At 40.7% G+C, this 25,472-nt stretch overlaps 1 protein-coding gene across 3 annotated transcripts in view; it reads right to left on the bottom strand.

Moving 5' to 3' along the window:
• SPTB (spectrin beta, erythrocytic) overlaps positions 1-12,006 on the bottom strand; it is a 114,421-nt gene extending 102,415 nt beyond the window's left edge. For 2 of the 3 annotated variants that reach the window (XM_074365380.1, XM_074365381.1), the window contains exon 1: positions 11,794-12,005. The gene's annotated coding sequence lies outside the window, so the exon portion shown is untranslated. Of the gene's footprint in view, positions 1-11,793 lie in introns of all 3 variants that reach the window. The other variant, XR_012507492.1, reaches the window with a different exon arrangement.
• Positions 12,007-25,472: the final 13,466 nt, after the last annotated feature.

The following is a 25,472-nucleotide window of genomic DNA, read 5'->3' as shown; positions in this document are numbered from 1 at the left end:
CTTAAGGGATGTATGTGTGAGCTCACAGCTGAGGAAGGAGAAGGACATGCCAGGCCTAGAAAACAAAGTCATGGAGGCATGAAAACGTACCCAAGTTTAAATAGTCATAAGCATCCAATGTGGGGTAAGTGGAAAGGGAATGAAGTCTGGAAGGGAAGTTGCAACAGGCTGTGAAGGTCCCTGCCTGCTTTATTTAAACTTTTATTTTGGGGCAGTGGGGACTCATGAAGGGTTTTAAAGCAGTTGAATGACTCAGTCAGATTCATGTTTTTAAAAATAATCTGAGATCAGGGTGTGAGATGGGTTAGAGAGATAGAGACTGAAGGCCAAATATTCAAACATAAGATAAGAATAGGGACAGTGGAAATTGAAATAAAAGGAACTAACGTGAAATTCTTAGAGGGAAAATGAATAGGAGTTGGCAGCCAACAGGCTGTGAAAGTGTAAAAAGAAGACAAACCAAAAAAGTTGCTGAGGTTTGTACTTGGGAAGATGGTGACAACATGAACCTAACTATGAAAACAGGCAGAAGAGCAGGTTTAGGGGCGAAGCAAGGAGCTGAGATGTCCTATGCTACACGGTGAGTTTGAGACCTCTTCTTACAACCAAATAAGACAGCTAGCAGACAGCTGTAAAGCAGACCCGGAGCTGAGAGGAGAGACTGAGGGTAGAGATAAGGATTTAGAAGCATCGGCAAGCCCAGCAATTAAAAACTGGTAGAGGGGAAGGAGCCAAAAGAGAAGAAAGAACAGATAAACAGCAAGGTCCTACTGTACAGCACAGGGAACTATATTCAATATCTGGTAATAACCTATAATGAAAAAGAATACAAAAAAGACATACATACGTATGAGTGAATCACTATGCTATACACCAGAAACCAACAAAACACAACACAACACAACTATACTTCAATTAAAAAAAAAAAAAAAAGAAGAGGAAATGGTAAGCAAGCTGAGAGGAGAAAAAGAAAGCCAAGGGAGGGAATGGTTTCAAAGCAAAAGTGGTTAACAGTCAAATATTGTGGAGACTTAGGTCTAGAAGGAGGCCATCACATTTGACAGTATCAGACCCCTTCCAGAGCAGTTTAATACAGCAATACAGAGTGTATATTATAACAGTGGGTATATTGTGCAGTACTAATTAGCATCTTCATCCTCAGATGTCAAATAACTATGCGGGAAGTAGGATTCAGAACATTATTTATTAAAAGCTAATCAGGACATTTAAGCCTATTAGTTTAAACCATTGAAAATACAAAGCAATATATAAAGGTATACAACTAATTATCTCTCTAATTTCAGACAATTAAAGATGCAGGATAAAAGAAAAAACGAAACTCTTAGAATTAAGAGCCATGGAGTATTGATGTCCACACAAATATGGTGTGTACAGTGATTCCAAGCAAGCACTCTAGAATAAATACACCAGGGGTCAAATCTAGCTTTGATCTTCTAGGTCTGTAATCTTTGGTAATTAAACGTCTCTAAGCCTCATTTTTCTCACCTGTCTAATTAGGATAATAATAGAGATAACACATACATGTAAAAGCTCTCAGCATAGTGCCTGGCACATAATAAATGTTGACACTATTGTGATAACTCATTATTATAACTATGCAATTATTATAATAATGCTTCATTTAAAAGTATTTACTCCTTAATTTTTTAATTTACTCTTCAATTTTTTAATCAATAACTATTTTGAGCCAGTTCCTCTACAAGTACCAAGCACAGCTCTAGATGCTAGGAATATTTAAAAATTTTTAAAAAGAGTAAGACAATTCTCCATCACAAGAAGCATGGTCTAAAGGTGCAGAAGGCAAGATGACAATCAGAAAACAAGATGATCCTTCCTGTAACAAAGGAATGAGGAAGTGCTCAAACTATGCAAGAGGAAGCACTGGGTGCTACCCCAGGATCTGGTGAAGGATAGGGGCTGTCAGGCAAGGCTATGAATGAGGCAACACTCAGGCATTACAAGGACATCTGCAAAGAAATTTTAAGGATAATAATAAATATTAAGATGCCATTAAACATGCACACAAACACACACAACGCCTGAAAAAAATGTCAGAAAAAGAAGGTTCTTTGCCAAGGGCAAATAGCAAGAGAAAAGGAGCTGGAAGCAATCCAGACTCTTGTCATCCAGCTCAAGGAGATATTTTGGCTGAAATAATCATCATGTCGTAATATTTACACCTTTCCCACCTGAGTTCCAGCTACATGTTCTACAAAGCAAATTAAACATCTCCTGCCTGTCCTCTAAAAGTCTGCAGTTTAAAAATAGGTAACTAATGTATGGACAAATTCAAGAACTTTGATGACAAACTATCCCCTCAAGACAGTGTTCTCAAATGAACAATTTTCAAGTTCAGCTTGGTCTCCAAGGTGAGGATGTCAATAAATTTTGTCCTTCCCTTTGGAAACAACAAATATCAGGGAGAAATATTAAAACTGCATGGTTTGGTTTCTCAGAAAGTTAAAAATAGGATGATCCAGCAATATACTGAAGTATACTTCTGAGTATACACCCAAAAGACATGAAAGCAGGGTGTCAAAGAGATGTTTATGTATCCACATTCATAGCAGCTTTATTCAAAATAGCTGAGAGTGGAAGCAACCCAAGTGTCCATTAATGGGTGAATGGATAAACAAAATGTGAAAAAAATACATACAATGGAATATTATTCAGCCTTAAAAAGGAAGGAAATTCTGACATGTGCTACAACATGGATGAACCCTGAAAAGATTATGTTAAGTGAAATAAGCCAGTCACAAAAGAACAAATATGGTATGATTCCACTTATAGGAGGTATCTAGAGTGGTCACATACACAGAGACAGAAAGTAAAGCGGTGGTGACCAGGGGGTGGGGTGTGTAGGAAGTTAGTGTTTAACAGGTATAGAGTTTGAGTTTTGGAAGATGAAAGTTCTGGACAAGGATGGTGAAGACGGCTACACAACAGTGTCCATGTACTTATGCCACTGAACCAAACACTTAAAATAGTTAAAGTGGTAACTTTTATGTTATATATACCTATCATAATTTAAAATATTTTTTTTAATCAAATGGTTTCCATGCTTGTTAAATACCTGTTCTTTGTCATTTAGGGGCAAATTAAAAACATCTTTTCAACATTTAGAGGCAATGCCATCTGAAGAGGGGATGAGAGAGTGAGACCAAGCACATTAGAAAGTTCTTTATCCAAAGGAGCAGCGTCCAATTGTCATTCCCTGAAATGGACACCTTTGTAACCCACTAAGATGGAGCTGGCAGCCATCATCTGACAAGCTTTTTTTTTTATTTTTCAGTTTTATTAGGTAGAATTGTTATAATTTGACTGCACATATACAATATATTGCATGTAAATACATATATACAATATACTGCACATATTTTTAATTTACATATATGTACATGTTCATTGTTTCTAAGAATGTTTTGAGTTTTAGCTTGTTAAACTTATATAGTTATCAAAGGAATAAAGCCAACTGCAAAATAAGAGTTAATTCAAAAAGATACATACACCCCACTATTAACAGCAACATTATTTATAATTGCCAAGATATGGAAGCCTCCTAAGTGTACATCAAGGCACTTATGATGAATGGATAAAGAAGATGCAGCATATATATGTAATGGAATACAAATCACTCATGAGAAGTTTTAATTACTATAACCCTGTTAGCAGCATCACTCCATTAGGGAATGACTTGTCAAAGTGCACCTTTCAAAAATTACTAACTGAAATTATATGTGCAAAAGCATTAGGCAGGGCTTTATGTAATTCATATATCAGTTCTTGCCCTTAAGAGTTATCCAGTTGAGCAAATAATAGACACAAGAAAAGTTAAATAACAATGAAAGAAGTCCGTGATCATGTTCAATTAGTAGTATATGTAGCTAGCCCTTTAACAAACTTGGAGAAGGAAGAGATTACTGGGGGTTGGAGTGTTCCAGGAAGACTGATGGAAACTCTGGAAGAGATGTTCAGGACTCAGCAAGTAGAAGCAGACGAACTTGGTACAAGTAGTGGGTTGTGATGGGAAGCAGTAAGAGATAAGGGTAGAAAGAGATCAGAGCCAGTTTACAATAGCTCTTAAAAAGTAACTTTCTGAGTTTGGATTTCCACCTCTACCCACAGAGAAACCATTGGTGGTTTTTGAGAAGGGGCACTGTATGAACAGTGTTCCCAAGTGGGATGGCTTTGGAGAGGAAGACTCTCAACTGGTAGAAAGCTGGACTCCAGGCCACTGAAGTCTCTACCTGAAGGCCACTAAGTCACCAAAAATGAAACCAAACATATGCGTTTGCTAGGTTAAAGTTATGACTTTAAAATGTGTCAGGCCCTAGGGTTATAAATGCACTGAATTTTTCTTGAAGGATACACACAAAGCTGTTGACACTGGTAACTTTTTTAGGAATTGGACTGGAGGTAGGGGAAAAAAGACTTTTACTTTTCATTGTATACCCTTGTACAGGGTGGGTACACTTCCCAACCCTGTGCGTGAATTTACTTTATAATTTAAAAAATTATTTTTAATATGGCAACCAGTAAGTGTTAAAAAGTGGGCTCTAACCAGCAAATTCAAACCATTTCTAATTACGAAGTGAGATGTTATCTCAATCTTGTTTGTGCCGTATCTTAATCTCTATCACACATAGCAGAGAAGTTGTGAGAATGACCTAAAAGCAACGGTACAAAGCAGAGAGAACTAACTGCACATCTGAGGCTTTACTTCAAAACAAACAGATGAGTCACCCACAATGAAACACCTCCTTCTTGATGTATTTTAATGAAAAGTCTGCCTGAGTCTACTCCAGATCAACTCCTCAATAAAACAACAACAAAAAAAATAATAGGCCACAGTACATCCAACAAAGCACATCTCCATCTCAGTAAATGGCCTTTTCATTCTTCTAGTAGCTCAGACCAAAACCAGTTGAGTCATCCTACTCTTTTTCTCCCATCTTTGATATCCGAATTCCATCAACTCTACCTTAAAGATCTATCCAGAAGTCAGCTGCCTCGCACCACCCACCACCCCACCGTCACCCTGGTCCATTATCTCTAACCTGGACCACTTGCAGTAGCTTTCATTCCATTCCCTGCTCCCGCTCTTGTCCCCCACAATAAATCTTCCACAGGATAACCAGAAAGATCTCCTAAAACACCAATCTGAACAAGTCACTCCCCTGTCCACAACTTCCTGCAACTTCCTATTGTGTGGCTAAAACCCAAAGACCTTGCCTGGCTACCAAGCCTGTGAGATCTACCCTGTTCCTCCCCAGTGTCATGTCCTGAGCTCTCCCCTGGCTCCCTCCACTCCAGCCATGCTGACTTCCTGCCCACTCCCTGGACACAGCAGTGACCCCACCTTCAGGCCTCCCCACTCAACTCAGATCTCTTTCCCCAAACATCCCCATTCTCCTCCCTTGCTTCATTTGGGTCTCTGCTCCAACGAACTCATCGGAGAGGCCTTTCCTGACCTCCCCACCTCAACTAGTAGAACCACCTCCCTCTCCTTCCCTTCACAGTTTTTTTTTCTCTTGACATCACCTGAAATTATGATCTATTTGATCGGTTGTCTGTTGTTGTTTAGTACCTGTCACACTTGGCTAGAATGTGTGCTCTGTGATGTCAGACTTCTTTTGCCATCCTCACAGCTATATCCCCTGGGCCTAGAATATGTCTGGCAAATAAATGAGAGACCAAAAAATATCTGTTGAAGACTGAGGTAAGTACAAATCAAGGTACCTGGACAAAAAGAGGTTTCTGAAGCCCCAAATGAGGCATATGCATAACAATGCCCAGCATATTTGGGGTAAGAGAATGAAAAAGCCAAAGCATCGACTGACAGGCATATCCACTGCTTATCTACAGCATACTGGGAATCCACATGGATGCTCAACACTAATTCATACTTTGTGACATCACCTGTGTACACACTGGAGGGCCATTCTTAAGGTTTTGCGACTAAAGAGTAAATACTATAATAACTTTCCTCCTCGCTTCCTCCAGAATCAATGAACTTAGACTGCGAAAGTCCTGCTGAAGAAAGAAAGCAATCACCATCTCAACCAGAAGGCTCAGAATATTCAATTATTCCACTGGGGAAATCTGGACAAAGCCCCAGCCTTGGAACTAGGCGACTGGGTCAACATCAAGTTCTGCCACAAATTCAGGAACCTTGGGCAAATCATTGTATGTTTCTGATCCTGTTTCCTTGACTGTAAAGCAGGAATGACAACACCGTCCCTGTTTCTTCACATGGTCATCGTAGAATAAAATGCGATGATGCACTTACAAAGGCTTCCTGAAAACTAAGCAGACTATGTATCATGCGTGATCATCGTCTTGCACTGGCTTATCTCTAGTTCACATTCCCTTCACTGACCCTGGTGAGCTTTGTCTAAACAAGGATCTGAGCAGGTCCCTTCCCTGTTCAAAACATTCACTGATTTCAACTTGAACCTCCAATGATTCAAGCTTCTTCACAAATTGAACCAAACCACTTTACGGTCACATCTCCAGTCTGTTCCTGGACTGTGGCCGATACTCCAGCCACACAGAACTGCGCCGCGTCCCCTAATCGAATCACGTCCTACTGCACGTCTATGCCAGGCTACGCTACGTGCCTAGGGCCACATCCCCCATCCACACCCTTCTTCCATTAGGGAAATCCTAGACACTCTCCAGCCTGGAATCAGACGCTTCCTCCTGTGGGCTTTATCTCAGGCACCCTGTGGAATCACTGCTTGTTTCCAAGTCCCTTCCCCTACCAGACTAGCAGGTCTCCATCAGAACCCTTTTTGTATCCTCAGCATATAATCGGGTAATATATACAGTAGGTAGTGAATGTTTGCTCTTCCTGAATATGTCTCAAATGGCTCTCTCAGGCCTCTCCAGCTCTAACTCTCTATGACTTACGGCTTGGGGTCAGTATTATGAAAGGCCTTTTCTTATTCTTCCACCCCTGAGGAGATATTCTAGAAGGTGAAGCTGATTGAACACTCCTATGGGGCTTCTGGAAACAGGCAGGAACTGAACAGAGGGACAGAATGAGGCTAGGGAACTCTTTCCAGTCCTCTTAAGTCTTTGAAGTGTGCTTTGTTTTATTTGAGGTGCTAGGAATTCTCAAATGAGACACACCCTTATTTAAGTCTGGTAAAAATGGAAATGATATTCAATTTATTCATTTTCAGGATGATCCAAGTTTCTTCTTTTCATGGTGGAGGAAACTCCTGAACTGACTATAATTCAAAGCAATTACTGTTCTTGAGCTGTCAAGGTGCCCTGTTATTCTTTTCATAAATATCCTGGAAGATCTGAGCCCAGTTAGTACAAAGTCTATTTTTTTTCTAGCTCTGTATCTTTTCAGTTGCTAAATTTATAGCATTCAAGTCAAAGGAAGAAAGGAAGCCCCACTTTTGCCCCCACTGCTAACATGATATATGTCTGGATTTTAATTGCCCTTGTAATTATACCCTTGGCCAGGTCTGCACAGGTATAATGTAGAAATGAAACATTATGGCAAAGCCTGAAAAGGCCTCGCTGAGGTAGGAAAATGCGATGGCTTTGTAATATCTCCAGCCACCAGGAGAAGGGAAGAGAAAGATGCCGAGGAGGCTGGCAATGTCATAAGGTAGCCAGCAATCCATGAAGGAAGGCATTTTCTGTCTATGACCACCTTCAAGACTGTGTGAGCTGTCAGGCAGGGAGGGAATCCCCTGGTGGTTTGATATTTTGCTAAGGCTGACTGAAAATGGAAGAACTAGGATTGCCTGGCTGTGAATTAAGAAATAAGCACAGCGACAAAGGGAAACAGGCTATGACGTTTTCTAAATATTTACCAAGGGGAGGTGACAATTCACCGAGTGGAGCCAGACCTGACAGGGTATTCTCCTGACTGCCTCCTGCACCTTCCTTCCATCACCATCTCCATCTCTAAAAGCAGGTGACCTTCACCTCCTGGGTTATTGGAGGAAAAACTCCCTCTCTGTGATAAACCCAGGTGCTCCGTGATGATTCTGGCACATAGACCACTGCATTTACTGTTCCTCCCCAGATTTCTCATCTAAAGTGGAGGAGTAACCAAAGAACTCTCTGTAAAAAAACTGTGTCAATACAAATGACTCTTAAAATACTTCTTTCCACAGTAGTTTTCAACTAGTAATATCCACAAGACTTCAGAACCCAGTGGCCGTGAACTTCCCTGCCAGTCCTCATTACAAAATCAAATTTCTCATCAGCCCACACAGCGCAGTTATTTTCATTCTTGAGCCTCCCAAGTCAATTGATAAATGTTAATCTGCAGGTCAAGCTTATTTCAAAAATTAAGAAAGGTACCTTATTTCACTTGAAACCTCCTCCTATCATTTCAGGTGTTGGGCAGAGAGTATAATTTTGCGTTTGATTTTAAAATTTGGAATAACACACTTCAAGAGCAATTTGGTGACTGGGTTTAGAATAAAACAGGTATCTGATAGTCCCAATAATTCCCTAAAGTCTTTTCCTTCTCCACTGCTCCAGAAATGCCACATAATTATTTGCCTTAAAATATTTGCACTGTCTAAAGATATCTATTGCACAAAAATGCATATACTTGTACACCTAACAGGCATGGGAAGATGATGGAAGAGTTAAGAGTTGAATGCTCTGAATGCTCATCAATGTCTTCTTTCCTGTCTCCAATACCTGCCTTTTCTTTTTCTTTCTTTCTTTCTTTTTTTTTTTTTAAGGTTTCACTACGGTTAAAGTATTGGACACTAAAATATATCCTCTCACAATCTCCCTCAAAGGAAAGAAAACGTCAGTGGTTTACTATTAAGCAGGACTTTAGGAAATAAACTCAACCCTGGCCTTGAGAGAGAAAGACAGGAAAGAAATGGATAGAATGAAAGAAGCATGGGAGGCACATACCTTGGCTGCACAAAACAACCAGGTAAATTACAGGTAGGTCTCACCTTTAAGCAAGTAGCTACACAAATAGAAGGCGAGACTCAGTGACCTCTAAGGTCCCTTCCCAATCCAATAGCATTTGTCTCATGAATTTTTCATAGTCCTCTTCCATCCGATCACACTGTCCCCATGCATCATCAAGCCCTCCTGGCCTCTTCCACGACTGAAAGCAGAATCTGTTTTCAAAAAATCCATGCTTTGACTACTGCCAAAATTACAGTTCTGTCCTTGAAACAATGACCTGGACATAATGGACAAGGCTAAATACCTCTGAGCAAGTAAGTGTCCGATACCTTCTTCAGGTACTATTTTTAAAGCTTCTCTGATGTCTGCAGAATTATAACCCCAGGACTTGAGACTGAAAGATTGGAAGCTAATAGACAGTCCTATAACCCAATCTTCCCAACTTGTATTTCTATATCCCCTGCCAACTGTCAGACCATAAAAAGAGGGTGGAACTGAACCGTTGAGTTTGAATCCTGGCCCCACCTCTCATCAACGTGTGACGTGAGGCAAATTATTTAATCTCCTTGAATTTGTTTTCTCACTTGTAAAATGCTGATAATATGAGCCACCTTGCAGAGTTATTGTGGCAATTAAGTAGGATAATATAAAGAAAACTCTAAGCATTCATTTATTCATTCCTTCATTCATTCATCAAAGATTAATTAAGTGTCCACCACCAGCCAGGCACCTAGCTAGGCAATGGTATGTAAAAGATAGGGAAAAAAAAGAAAGCTATTATTATTTTTATTTACCAAAAAATGGCCTGTTTCCAGAACTGTGATAGAACTGTCCAATTTTGACTTTAGTTCAAAACTTTCATTCATAGCTAGTTTGCCTAAAAGTCACTTTTTGTTTGTCATATAGGATCCCAGTGGGAGTGAGCCTCCTGCCATAACTTTACCTACCCCAAAGCTAATCATCTAACAGGTGTTCTGCTAGAAGACCCCTTCAGAACACTTGGAAGAAGCAATCAGCAGCGCAAAAGGTAGTATCTTGGCTCTCAGCTGGGCAGGCCGCCCAGGAAAACTTGATATGCCTGTGCTACAAGACCCATCCTGGATGCCTGGGAGGTTTGAGGTGCTTTCAATTCCATGAGCGGACTGAGTCTTCCGAGAATTTGGGATTAACAGGACTGGCTCATCCCCAACCTTTCTGACTGGACCACTTATCAAGCTATGAGCAACAGCTAAGGGGGCAGTCTGAAGGCCACGTTTTCTTAATGTAGAGCTTATGTTTTTCAGCTGTACTTTAGAGTGTGATAAAGTTCTGTACAAATGACCCACCTCTAAGGAGTCAGTTGGTTTCAAGTCTGGTGGGCTCTTTAATGTGAGCCTAATATTCCTTTTCCTAACTAGCCAGCAGCCTCCAGGCAGGTACAAGCCTAGCTGTATTGGGTACTGAGCATTCAGTACACTTAACTATTTTGCATTTACAAAAAAACAGTCTCCAAAGACATTCTGGAACCCAGGGCTTCTAGCAAAAGAGTTAGTCTGACGTTGGAATAGGAAATGACCTGCCCTGGGTCGCAGGATCAGAGGACGGTCAAAGAGGGAATTCTGGAATAAAATTTGGTACCATCTGTGAAGTTAAGAATAGGTTAGTGGATACTATAGAGGTGCCTAAATTTTTGATTGGCAGACTCTTCTCATTCAAGAGCCACCTGAATCACTTTCCTTAGGAACTTAAGTATATAGATCATGACTAACTCAAGGCTGTGGATTTTACACGGCTGCCTCCTACCTGGAAGTGACAGCCTAGCCTCTCCTCACAGGAGTACTGGGTACAAAAATACTGTCACTATATACCCTCCTCTCCCACTGATGTATCTAAAATTAAAAAGAAAACTGTGCCTTCTTTTCATTTTCCTTCAGCCAGTTAAGCGTGTTATTATTAACTCCTGGCACCTCTAACTGTTCGCTGACAACAGTGGTTTAGACATTAACAGGCTGTAAATCCAGACCCTACCTGGGGCTCGTTGTCACGGAAACGATACTCAAGCCCACCACTACTTCCCCACCCTTGGAAGTCTGGGCGAGTTGGTGGGAGTTGGGGATTGTTTTAAAGCTCCTGTTATTTCTCCCACTTTCTGCTATTTCTCAGGGCCAAGTTGTTGAAGAGGAACTGGTGAGACAGGTGAGAGGAGAGTGGACCGTAGAAGCCTGGAGGAGAGGAACTCTTTGGGAGAGGAAAGGTGGGGGGTCCTTGGAGGATGGCTTTGGGCACCCTGATTTTTCCTCCTTGGGTTTGCAACCGGCCACTATCCGCGTCGTTCCCAATGCCCGGGGGCCGGGCCCCTCCGCTGTCCTGTCCTCCCTGCCTAGGCGCTGGGCTGCCCGGGGAGGGCGCAGACAAGTTCCCCAGAAGGTAATCTCAGCGGCCCCAGGACTGAGAAACCAGGAGCAGGAGGCAGAGAGGGCAGTGCGGAGGTCGGACAGGCTAGAGGCAGAACCCTCTTCGTCCCCGTGTTGGAGTCCTGGAGGAGGCAGCTCGGTACCAGCACACGCACCCCCTCACCGCCCTTCCAGCGCCCCCGGGCGACGCTCCAGGATTCGGCTCTCCAAAGCAAGCGCCGAGCTCGCCAAGCGCCTCCGAAGCCCACGCGGATTCCCGCGTCCCGGGGCAATCGCTGCCGCAGCCGCCAGGGCCTCCCGCGGGCTCTACGCTCGGCACCCAGGGCTGGGCCCCCACCCGGTCCCCTGGGACCCGCGCGTCACGCGCCCCCTGGGCCCTGCGCCTCCTCTGCGCTCGCACCGCGCGCCCCAGCTTCGCGCATCCGCACTAGCACCCTGCTTCCCCGGGCCGCCGGGCCCTCCCGGGACTCACCTGCGCTGGAGCTGTAGCGACGGCCACCCCGAGCCCGGGGGCGGCAGCGGCGGCGGCGCAGGGGAAGGAGGGCAGCGCGGGGCTCCTGGCACAGTGGCCGCCGGGCGCCTGGTGCTGCCGAGCCTCGGACCCGCCCAGAGATATAAATAACATTATCTGAGGAGGGACATTCCTGCCGGGGGACATCGCTGCTGCTGGGACCAGATAGTCCCGCGGCGGGGGCGGGGAGGCGGGGCCGGGGAGGCGGGGCCGCAGCCTCCCGCAGCGCCAGGCCCAGCCTCCTCCTTCCCCACCCACTCCCTCACCTGCCAATCAGCCTCCGCGTCCTGGGCCACCTGCCCGGCCTCCGCCCGGCTCCCGGGGGCGGCGCCCGGCTCCCGGGGGCGGCCTCCGCCTCCCGGCGGGCCGCCAGAGACCGAGGAGCTAGAAGCAGGAGTCGGAAGCCCGAGCCTCCCGCAGCACCCCATCGCCGTTCACTTCCCCTAACCGTGCGCTACTCCGAGCACCCTGCGGCGGGGAAAGGATTTGGCTTTGCAGCTCCGGCCTAATTAGTGCGCCCGGAGCGGCAAGCCTAGCCACGAAAAGCCCTCCACCCTTTCCCGCCCTGCTTCTCCACTGTATACAGTCAGGTTTTTAAAATACATTAAAAGACACTCTTAGGCCGCAGGGTAGGCGAAGCCGGCGCCCGGGCGGCGCGCCCCCGCTGCGGCGGGTTTGGGAGGCACAGATTGTTGTCGGGGGCTGGTGTGTTAGAAAGCGCACTCTGAGGCGGGCTTCTCCTGGCTGGCTGTAAGAGCAGACGCTGGAAGAGGAGGAGTGGGCACTGGGCCCGAGGCCCCTGCCCCCAACCCGCGGGCTCCGTGTCTCTTTCCGTCTGCGAACGTGGTGTGGTCTAGGCAGACCCGGCAATATTGGCTAGGCGCAGCCCGCAGTCCCACGGCTCGCACGTTGCAGGGACTGGAATCAACAGGCAAACTGCCACCCAACCCAATGGCACCTTCTGGGCAGCCCTGGTTTCCAGGCGAGCGGGCCTGAATGAGGTGGGATGTTGTAGGCCAGAGAAAACACTAGAACCGATGGTGCCAAAGAGGAAAGACAAAACACCTTCGAGTCACCTCAGGAGAGACTCACAGAAGAACATGGGTAGCTTGCAAGGCTGCCCATTTTCTTGACTTTCTTGCTATACAAGTTCATTGTTCAGTAAGGTTTGGTAGTATGCCTTGCTTAAGCTTTCATCTCTTTTCTCCACCAGCTGTGCTGGGACGATTTCTCACCAGTCATCAGCTCAGGTAATTTTAGGTGTTTTGGAGATGGCAGTGGAGATTAAAGGCACAAAGATACAGAAAAAGAGTTTTAACTTTGATAATGCCTGGTGTTCTTAACAAGGGAACAATCTTGCTCCTGAGTTATTTGTTTAGGAGTATAATTATGCTGTTTTCCAGGATTCACCAGGAAAAGGGTGTTTAAGTGCCAGATGTGCATGCTTAGTTTATATACTGAACATATGCAAAGATATTTCACTTCCCACTGCAGCCACACTTCTTGAGAGTGGGCATTTAGATACTGAGATGTGTTGAGTGGGGCAAATTCCACAGATGTTACAAAGCCACAGAACTCTCCACCCCACCACCCTGTTGCCTGGGCCCTAATTAAGCTCATTTTCTCAAGATATGCTAGCAATATAAGGAAGATAATAGAAGAATATTTGTGGTCATCCATTAATTAGCAGTGTTCCACCCTGCCCCCTTTCTGATAACATTTAAGAATATTTTTTTTAAGTTGACTTAGAAACAAAGAGATCTTTTTTATTTAAAAATTATTTAAGAACCAAATTCTGGCAAAAAAAAGCTCAAGACAAACAGGCCAACTTCAAAGGCTAAGACTATGATATATCTCAAGTAGAAATGATCTATTTTTGAAAGAAAAAATGGAGATAAATTATGTATTTGTGTTTTAAAAAAGACTTGTGTGAATAAGCTTAGTAAATAAATTCATGATTCCCTAGAATTGCAGCTCTCTAGCTACGTAATTATATACAACATGAAAGAGATAATTCTTTAGCTTTATGTTTGTGGCACTGAACTGAAAAGTTCCACACATATATTTCTTTGTACCCTTAAATTTTATAATTTCAACCATGAGAAAAAAATTAATATGATAAAAGCATCAAATCAGTGGACAGATTACTCCAGGATTTTACAAACCAGCTCAGCAGCTTTAGTTATCTTCACTTTAGCTGAAAGCTAAATAATTCAATACAACCTCATTTGCTACAGAGCCTGTTATCCTGACAGCATCCCCAAATGCTTTACAGCTAATAGAGTTACAGTGAAATGATAAATTAAGACTGAGGGAGAGAGGAAGTTTAGAAGTACAGAGGAAAAGGGTATTGTTAAATGAGGAAGGGGGATGGGGAATGGCAGATCCCAGGGAGTGGGAATGAGAGATTGGGGAGAGTGAAATAGATAGGAAGGAAAAGCTGATATAAAGTTTCATAAGTGAAGTTACTGTTGTGGGCAGCAGGGATTCATTCTGCAGGGACTTCCTGAGAAGAGTACATAAAGCATCCTGGGACTATCTAACAGAAAGATGGAAGATTGGTCCTCATCCTGGTTGGTGAAGGGGCTCCCGTCTTGACCCCCCCATCCATGTTGACACCCCACACTTCCAAGCAAGCTCCTAACAGGCAATCTGCAATTCTGGGGCCAGAGGGTATGTGTGCATTTGAGACTAGATGCTGTCAGCCAGGAACTGGGGCTTCTACTTAGCCAGGAAGTGAGGGCAAGCCTTCACAGAACTGTCCACCCAGCTCCAGCTAAAAATCAATAGGTGAGGCCAAGAGGAAATAAATCAGGACATTAGAGGATTCTGACACCAAAAAGAACTTTCACTTTATTTCTATATTCTCTGAATTTTTCACATTATGCTTGTATTATTTGATAATCAGTAGAGACAATAAAGAAAATAGGTGGAGATTGGATCAAGATGAGGGATTGAGCCTATGCATTTACCTTATCGTTCATCCCAAATCTCATAAAAAGGTCCATCTTAAAGAGAACAGGAATCTAACAGCATGGAGAAATAAGAAAAATGTGATCAGCTTTCCAAGACTTTTTAGGGAATCCTGAAGAATAGAAGAAAAAGGCAGGATCTGATCTAAAGAAAAGCAAAATGAGAGGAAACCAAAACAGGTTCAGGAGGAGGAATCATTTAGGGAAATTCCAGGCAGGAGTCAAAAGGTACAAGAGGAGGAGGGGAACCTAGCACAGAATAATTCATTGAGGAGCCTCCTCTCTGCTGCTGCTGGCATTAAGTATCAGATGTTTGCCTATGGGATGAAGTTAGTGGGATCCTAGGACCAGAGAAGCAGAGCCCAAGTATCTCCTGACCCCTAGAAGTGATAGAAAATTTTCACTCTCTCCAGATAACATGTTGTGCCTGTCCTTCACAGACCTGGAAGAGAGGCTATGATAAACAGAACAGGCAGCTAAATGGGTTCTCAAATAAAAGATGATTGGACCATCAAAATCACCAAAGATTTTGTCAGGCAAGGGGGACCAATACCATGAAAGAGAAGCACCAGACTCAACTAACAAAGAAGTAATATCAAGGGGGAGGGTATAGCTCAATGGTAGAGTGTGTGCTTAGCATGCACAAAGTCCTGGGTTCAATTCCCAGTACTTCCAATAAAAAAATAATAGGGAAGAAAGAAACCTAATTACCTCACACACACACACACGAAACTAAGTTAATAAAGGAAACAGAAGATAAATTTTAAATGAATTTAAATCTTATTCAGCAAGATTTGAAAGGATATTGCATCCATGAAAAGTAATCAGTGAGAAAACATAGAAATCTAACAAGTAGTTTCTGAAGTTTAAAATTCATTAGCTGATAAGCAGAGCTGACTGAGTTGAAGAGCAGACTAGTGGAAGCAGAAATTCTTCCCAAACACAGGGCAAAAAACAGAGATGGAAAGTCTGTGAGAATGGTTGAAAGCCATGGAGGTGAGATCCTTAAGGTCCAATATCTGTCTAATAGAAGTTACAAAAGGAGGGAAAAGAGGGAGTAGATGAGATGATAATAAAGAGAAAGTAGAATAAAACTTCTCAGGGTTGAAGAAAAATATGAATTTTCAGATTCAGTAAAAGCAGTTTAAAGCAGGACAAAATTTTTAAATAGTTTACAATTTTAAGTAAAGTTTAAAGTTCATGATTTTCTTTATAAAACCCAAGAACTTGAACAAAATTAAATCATAAACCAAAAATATAGACTAGGCTAACTTTCTGTGCCTTGAATTAAATTAATCCTAAAAACCTATTTTTCCTGAATCATAGAACCAAAGTTATTTGTTTGACAGTTAAAACTATTTTGACTTAGAAATGAACATGTATCAGAAAGCTACTTAAAAACAGAAATACCAAACCAAATCAACCTGACCCTACCTAATGTTCCACTTATTCAAATCCCTGCTAACAACAATAGAAAAATCAACAACTTATAGTAATGAACAGAAAACTTCAAAATATTGCCTAGACCTCAAAAAACATTAGTTCTCTTCATCTTTACCTTGTCACCAAGAGATGTGTTTCATAAAACTAAGCTGAAATTTCCATTCCATATCTGGAAACACACTCACCACAACTTCCAAAGACAAAGCAGCAGCAGGACCCATTGGAAAAGCCAATTTACATTATAGAAGTGCTGAGGACAAACTTCCCCCTTTCCATGCTTCAAACAGACTGGTCCCTGGAAGGAACCTGAAAGTCTGCAGCAAATGTATAAACTAACCACCCTCTAAAGAAACAAGTGACACCAGTGTCAAATTTCCCTCTACCGATAATGGGAAGGAGCAGAAGAGCAAGGCTGACATCCTGTCATCCAGTAGTCCATGGAAGCACTAAGCAGGCTTGGGAATGAATGAGCAACTTGCCTTCGATAGCTGTGCCTGAGATTTTCCTCCCTTTTCAGGATTAGATTTTCTATTACCTAAGTGATCTGAGCTTGTGCAGATGTAATGGGAGGCTTATACTGGGGTGCACTGATAAACTGGTGCCTGAAGGTGCTTGTGTTTTTGTTCAGGCTGTATGAGTTTGCTCAGGCTTCCATAACAAATACCACAGGCTGGGTGGCTTAAACAACAAAATTTTATTTTCTCACAATTCTGGAGGCTAGAATCTGAGATGAGATCAAGGTGTTGGCAGGGTTGTTTCTTCTGAGGCTTCTCTCTTTGGCTTGTAGATGGCCATCTCCTCCCCCTGTCTTCACATGGTCTTTGCTGTATGTGCGTGCACGCGCCTTAATTTCCTCTTCCTATAAGAACACATTAGTCATATTGGTTTAGGGCTGGTCATATGACCTCATTTACCTTAATTACCTCTTGAAAGGTTTTATCTCGAAATCTGGTCACTTTCTGAAGTACTGGGAGCTAGCGCTTAAACATGAATTTTGGGGAAGGCCACATTTCAGCCCATAACCCAGGCATCATGTTTTCTCACATGAACTGCTTCTGTAGCCTCCTAACTGCTTTCGCATTCTCCAGTTTCACTCTCCTTCAATTCTTCTTCTCTATAGTAGCCAAAGTACACTTTCTAAAAAAGAACTCTGATCACAATAAATCATCCAATGACTCCCCATAGCTTTTGGGATATAGTTTTAAGCTTCCCAGCACTTAGCACGTTCCTGACACACAAGATGTACTTAATAAAGGCCTGATGAGTGAATGAGTGAATAAATGAATTAATGAACAAACAAATCATGGAAACTAAAAGAGAGCTGTAATTCTGAAGTCAGCCAAAGAAGTAGGTAATTCAAAGTCATACGTACTTGGCTTAAAAACATATATTTGTGATTTTTGTGATTTTTTTTCCCAGGAGAATCACTTTCCTATTTATGGATATATTTTATAATTTTTAAATTCTTTTTTGGAGGGGTAATTAGGTTTATTCTTTTTATTTTTAATGGAAAAACTGTGGATTGAACCCAGGACCTCATGCATGCTAAGCACACACTCTACCATAGAACTATACCCTCCCCCCATTTATGTTTTAAGTTATTTAAATAAATTCACATTTCCTGAGACAGAATTTGCAATATTTGTGCCTGAATTTCCCCAGCTTCTCAGCCACCTTGACACATTCAAACCTAACACGCTGCCTCTGGGTAAGAAATGGAGTCAATTAGTAGGTTTTTCTGTTCTCACCCACTACCAAGTTCATCTATGGAGGCAGGGGTCTGCCTCCTTCCAATGTTTCATTCACAATAAGGTATAGCAAATACAACAGTAATGGTTCAGCTACCTGGACTTTGTCTCTGTTTGCTCCACCCTCTTAGTGCTATTTTCAGACTTCATCCTTGGGCAGTGGCCCCACTCCAGTACCCACGCTCCAATATGCCAAAGCCTTGAGCACACAGGATTAAGAACGTAGGAAGGTGGATCAAAAAGCATTATAAGCAGTGAGTTGATGTTATTCTGACATTAACACTCTATCTTGAGTACTCCACAAAGTGGGTAATCTGTAATGGATAATCAAGAGTGCCTAAAACTGAAACCATCGTTTTCTTCCTTTACAAATAGTTATCAAGCCAGGAACTCAAATCAAGGAGAGAAAATATAATTTAAAACTCGAGTCTGTTAATAAGGAATGACAGCCAGAGTGCTAACACTTCAACCAATTAAACAATTTTGTGTTTATGTGATAATTATTGCCAGCATAAATGATCTTGTTAATTGCTTTTCTTAGTGAGCAGTTTCCAAATTTACAAAATTTTTCATAATATTAACCAAAACCTTTAGGAAATTTCAATAAAATTTGGAAAGATATTGCAATAAAAGATTCCATTGCCTCTGCAAATTCATTTCATCTTCTATTCTGTGGGATATTTCTGCAGCTGCTCAACTTCTGTTTGAATATTTCCTGAATGCTTTAAGGTCTGCAAGAAACTGATACAACTCAGACATGATTTATTTTGTAGAATAACTGGTTCTTATCAAAAACATCATTTTTCTTCATTTTCCTTTGTTTATGGCAAATTCTATTTTTAAAAGATTATTTATCATTTTCTTTTTGCCAAATATCATATAATCCTTTTTATTCAATTTCTTGAAGTAAATTGCTATCATTATCCTTATTGCTAGATAAAGAAACCAAGAAACTCAGAGTTCAAGTAGTTTTCCAAAAATCACATAGAACTCCAAATCCCTTCCTTATAAAAGAGTTATTTATCCAGGAAGCAGTGTCTCATGGTTTTTAAATTAACAGATTCCCAGGTTATTTAATGTAGGTGATCTATATTACCTATATTATTATTATAGACTAGCATCTTAAGTCGATTATTAGATCAAGAATTTAGCCCCCAGTTATGCTGAATGTGTACAACTAACAGCTCTGTGCTGCTTTTTCTAATTTGTCATTATCTTAATCATCAAAATACAGGTAATTACACATCTAGCTCTGGACCTTCCATAGCAGAAACTGAAATGAGTGAAAGCTTTAGACCCTTTTGGAAGGGCTTCGAAGCTGTGAGTGAGCATCAGTATTCTATCACTGAGCCCAACCACTACCTAAACCTATTTCTCAACTCCCACTCCTCACCTCTACCAAATACTGCCAGAGATTGAAGTAGGAATTTGCCCTATACTATTTCAAGTACTTGAGGTATTCCTTGCCATCATCCTAAAGATTTTAAATATACATACATATGAATCTGCTAACTTATTTCATAACTAACAACAAACATTAAAATGCAAATGGTTCTGGGAAGAGTTAGCTTTTAAGGTACAGCCTTTTGGCTACTAGAGCAAGAAAAAGTCAGTGCCACTTACTACACTTTAATAATCAATTTTTTTAAAGATGGTAGTCATGTAAACTGAAAAGATCAGTAGATGTAAACCTAGATTCTACTCCCCATTATCCTCTCTATGCTTCAATTTTCCTTCTGCAAAATGATGGCATTGAACTAGCTAGTTTCTAAGGACTCTTTCAGCTGTAGCTTTCTATATTTTACGCTTATAATAAGAACAGACTAGATGTTCATTAAAATAGAAAATTGGGAATTACTCCAATATTCATCAAAATGGAATTGATTAAATCAAGCATGGCGCGCGCGCACACACACACACACACACTCTATGTAGCCACTTAAGTGATGATGTGGTTTTATATTTATTGATAGGGAAAGATGTCAGACACACTGTTTTTTTTTTAAAGTAGGCATCAAATAATTTCTATTTGACTAAGAAATAAAGTTATTTTACATAAGGAAGGATACTCCTAAAAATCTTAAGTTATTTCTAGTTGGTAGGAGTGAGAGTAATTCTTACATCTCTATTTTTCTATAATGTTTGGGTATTTTATAAGTATAGAATATTTTCATTATAAACAACAAAGTTACTTTCAGTTTGGGGAAAATCCAGTAAAAGGTAAATAGCGAATATTAGATCCTTTCCTGTGAGCAAGTTTTGATGGAGAAGAGGGCCAGAGCAAGACCAAAACAGCAGTGAACAAAAGGAAAACAATGCCTGGATATTTTCATGAGTAACTCAGATACTGAAATACATACGTGCCATGAAGGTAACGAATGTTCTTGTTACACAGATTCAGCTCAGCTCATCTGTTCTTCTCAGTCATCCCAATCATCACCAGTATTGGGAGGTGGGTTTGCCTGACCCATGCCCACTCCCTCACCAGTCCACCCCATGCACAGTGGGAAGATTTGTCAATCATCAGACCAGCCATTGGATTCGATTCAAGGCTAACCATCTTATGACAGGATTAATCCCATAACTTTGTGTTCTGTACTAACGTGCTTTAATTATTTGAGTTTCCTAAGGTTGCCTAATCAATCTTGACAATTACCATTTATCACTCTACTTTAAAAAAATTCAGAACTAATTATTAGAAAGTAGACTAAATCAAATAGGGATTCATACAAGCTGAGTCAGCAAAGGAGGTACAATAAGCTTCCTAAAGACAAAATGGTAAATGACAGTTTTGACCCAAGTTGAAAACGGTAAAAACAAAAAAAAAATTCTTGGAGGAGATTATAAATTAAACACAGGTCAACACTGTAGTTGTCATTCAAAAAGTCGGGGGCATGGCTGCCACACCTGGCAGGAGGATCTCAGTGTGGGACAAGAGATCTGTGAATCCCAGCGAGCTAATCCTCTGAGGCACTCTACTTGAGGGATCCGTCTGTTGCCAACTTACATTATTAGTTCCACATTATTTGCTTGTCACCAATTGTATAATGCCTTCCACGCTAGAATTAAATTCCTTGATTCAATTTGGGGTCAATAACTATATAGCTTAACTGTCCAGGAGCTAGACAAGGTACCTGAGAGGAGCTATGCTCACAAGGAAGAGGATTTCTAAAGTTTGGACCTAGAGCAGTTCAGGAAGTCAACTGATCTTTGCCTGCTGGAAGTTCTAGAGATCTGTAAGGACCACGGTAGGAAACTGTTAAGTGGAATCGCTTTAAGTCAAAGACAGCCTATATATAATTAAGGAGAGCATTTTTATTAATGTGTTTATTATTTTATTCATCATGTTCTGCTTCCTGAAAGAATTTTGGAGGAAGTTCTTGCATTTTATGTACCAGAGCAGCTCCATGTATTAATCACCTCTTCTCAACCAGATTGTATAATGCCTGATACTTAAAAGCACATCTTCCGTTTCTTTTCAATTGCCCAAGGTGCCTAAACAGTGGTACATGGATCTACATAAAAGTAATACTGAAGACTTTAATAATCAGCATGAGAACATAGTTAACTACTGGTTACTTTAATTAATAAAGCCATGTTACAAATTTTAACTCTTCTCCTGGATCCCACAGAAGACATGGTGATCATAGGGTAACCGTTTGTCTCAGCTTACCTAAGACAATCGTGGTTTACACCTGTTGTCCCGGTAGAATCATTAATAGTGTTCCTTTGCACTCTCAAAAGTGTACAAATTATATAATGATGCTATTACTGATCAGGCATCACTAAGGGGGTTCCTAGTAAATTCCAACATACAAAAATAATTTAGCTTTAGCAGTAAATGAAAGCTTTATGATAAAAGATGACCACAGAGCACAATGTTTACATTAGATTACATTAGATTATGTAAAGATTACATTACCAACTAATTGCTATTTCCTAAAACAGCTTCTCTTTATAAATTTGTCAACTCTGCCCTCTACTGTCCTAAGACAGTATTATGACATCGTGAAGATAGAGCTAATTTGGCTTCATTGTTTGAAGCTGATTGTGTTAGCCCTGTTAATTACTTAAGAGGGCTGGTCCTCAACTTTGCCTGACACTATATTAGCTTTTAAAGATCCCCTCTGCCTATGCCCCACCCCCAACCAGTTAAATCAGAACCTTAGGGGATGAGACCCAAGTGTCAATTTTTTTAAAGCTCCCCAGTTGCTACCATTGTACAGTAAAGGTTGAGAAACTTGCTTAGAATGTCAGATCAAATAGTCTTCCGTGGTTCACTTAGTTTTTTTCATTCCATAGCCCAGATGATACTATTACCCTAATCATGTCTGGAGAAGGCTTGGAGATTGGAAGAAAAAGATGAGTGTATCAGGACAAATCTATATCACTACTTGAAAAGTGGCACAAAAAACATTCTAAGGGATTGCATTTTCCTTGGGTCTAAAAAAAATTTTTTTTTTTAGTTAGAGTGATGATATATATGGACAGCACCTAGTAGGAAATGAGGCTGTTCAGCCATCAGCTTTGATAACACAGCTCAGCCCTAATTTTCTCCTATGGAATTATCTGCTGAGGAAGCTCCAAGATAGCCAAGAAAGTTGGATCAGAAGATGGGAGCAAATGAGATAGAGCTCACTGCATTAAATGACTGCTTCCTTTTTCCTGAATGTTCAGAGACTTGTTAATGGAGTTTATCATATGGAAATGCACTGATGTGAAAGCCCAGGAAAATCTGCTGAAGTAGAAGTTGCACTAATGAGAGCATTAACTAAATTAAGTTACGGAGGTGGGGGGTGAATCCCAAAGGGCATAAGGGAGAAAGGAGAAAGATATAGAAAAATCATCAATAATCAGCAGGAGAGAGAGAGCTTTTGCAGAAAATTAAACAAGAAACAGGTTTTTAATAATAAGCCAAAAGTTTACCTCCCATTCCCTTTTTCTAAAATTCACCAGGAAAAGCTAATGATCTAGTGTTGAGACCAGTCCTGTTAGAAGAGGTTTTATTCCTCTTAAACTTTTACCAAAACTGTGGGATCAGCCAGACATGCAGGCATGAGAGAGAAGGGATCACTTGGGAATTCTGACAGTGAGTATCAGGGTAAAAATCCCCTGTGAAAACAGCAGAGACCCCCTAATACTAAAAGGAGGGGAGAGAAAGATGTATGTGACAGATGGTGAGGTCCTCATACACCATGTCTGGGACTGCATTCTTCAGTACTTCAGTCCAGCCAAAGGCAAGACACTTAGCATAAGTGAGGGCAGAGTAGAGGTTTGGAAGCAGTATCAGGAATTATTCTAAATGGTTCTATCTCTGCTGGTTCTATTGTCTGTGCAACAGCTACTGATATTTTTTTAAATTCCTTTGCAAAAAAATGAATAGGGACAAAATTTAAATATTTCCATAGATATATTAATTCATAAGGCTAGTTCTTATTCTTTTCTTGGTTACAGAAATTTGTGAGTATCTGATGGAAGCTATGGACCTCTCCCCAGAGAAAAATGGATATTTTTATACATAACTTTACATACAGTTCCATACTAGTTTAAGAACCCTAAACATACAGATGGCCAACAGGTACATGAAAAGATGCTCAACTAATCATGAGACAAATGTAAATCAAAACCACAATGAGACATCACCTCACACTCATTAAAATGACTATTAGCAAAAAGACAAGAAATAACAAGTGTTGGTGAGGGTATAGAGAAAAGAGAACACTTATGCACTGTTGGTAGGAATGTAAATTGGGAATGTAAAAGTAGCCACTATGGAAAAGAATATGGAGTTTTCTCAAAACATTAAAAATAGAACCACCATGTGATCCAGCAATTTCACTTTTAGTACCACCGACTATTTATCCAAAGAAAATGAAAACACTAACTCAAAAAGATATATGCACTCCCATATACAATAGCTGTATGTACAATAGCACAGTATGGAGACAATGTAAGGGTCCATCAGTGGATACGTGGATAAAGAAATGTGGTATATAAATATATACATAATGGAATATTATCCTTTTATGAAAAAGAATGAAATCTTGCCATTTGTGATGATATAGATAGCTCTTGAGGGCATTATGCTAAATGAAGTAAGACAGAGAAAGAAAAATACTGTATGATCTCATATGTGGAATCTTAAAACAAAGAAACAACAACAACAAAAAAAACAAGCTCATAGATACAAAGAACAGATTGGCTGTCAGAGGCAGTGGTGGGGGGTGGGCCAAATGGATGGAGGGGATCAAAAGATACAAACTTCCAGTTATAAAATAAAGAAGTCACAGGGATGTAATGTACAGCATGATGACTATAGTTAATAGTACTGTATTGCATATTTGAAAGTTGCTAAGAGAGTAGATCTTAAAAGTTCTCATCACAAGAAAAAAATTTTATAACCATATATCATGACAGATGCTAACTAGACTTACTGTAGTGATCATTTTGTAATATATACAAATATTGTTATACAAATATATATCAATACATTATGTATAAATATATATATTTGTTTATATGTATATGTGACATACAAATATTGAATCGTTGTACACCTGAAACTAACATACTGTTATATGTCAATTATACCTTAATTTTTAAAAAACAATACTTGGTTTATAAAATGACCTTCTGCAAATGGATTTATTATTACAATTACTATCATAAAACATTTATTAAGAGCTATGTACACAAATCTTTAAAATGAGCATTACATACACATTAGGTTAAATAATAAAAAGTTCTTGTCCTCAGCTCCTTATAATCCAACATTTAATGCCATTATAGCCATGTAAATGACATGCAGTTGCTATATTGAAAAATAAAAACATTTGCACCTTCATAGGAACAGGTAAAGACATGTTGAGAGGTGGTGGGCTAAGCAGAATTATTTAAGGGTTCACAACTTCTTTTCAATATAGTCAGATTTTTTTCTAATGTATTGAATGCCCCTAGTGCAAGACATAGTACTAGACTCTGGAGGGGATCAAAGATGAGGACATACGGTCTTTGTCTCAGACTGCCTTCACCTTAGTAGGGTGGAGATAGGAGAAGCACACAAATGACTCTAGAATAATGCAGACTTTGGTAAATGCCCTATACAAATTGCAAACAAAATATTTTGGAGAAGGGTACAGACAGCAAGATCACATTTAACAGGACATGGGAAATGACCCCCGGACCTTCTTCCACCTTCATTTCTGTGGGAATCCCCTGCTGTTTTCATACAGAAATTTCACATGGCCACTCCAGATAGAAAGACCAAGTGACTCCTACTTTTTCATGACTGTAAATCAGTTTGAATGTAAGGAAATGGTGGAAATTAAGACAAAAAAGGTCAACCAAAGCCATACTGTGGCTGGCTTTAAAAGCCAGGGTGAAGAGCCTGTACTTAATTCAGTTGACAACAGGAATTTGTTGAAGGCTTTTAAGCAAGGCACAGATAGGATCAGAACTGTGCTTTAGGAAATTAATC

The sequence above is a fragment of the Camelus bactrianus genome, chromosome 6, assembly GCF_048773025.1.
Source record: "Camelus bactrianus isolate YW-2024 breed Bactrian camel chromosome 6, ASM4877302v1, whole genome shotgun sequence".
In the NCBI taxonomy this organism is placed as follows: Eukaryota; Metazoa; Chordata; class Mammalia; order Artiodactyla; family Camelidae; genus Camelus; species Camelus bactrianus.
Note: the sequence above shows the minus strand (reverse complement) of the source record. Positions and strands in the feature narration are given on the sequence as shown.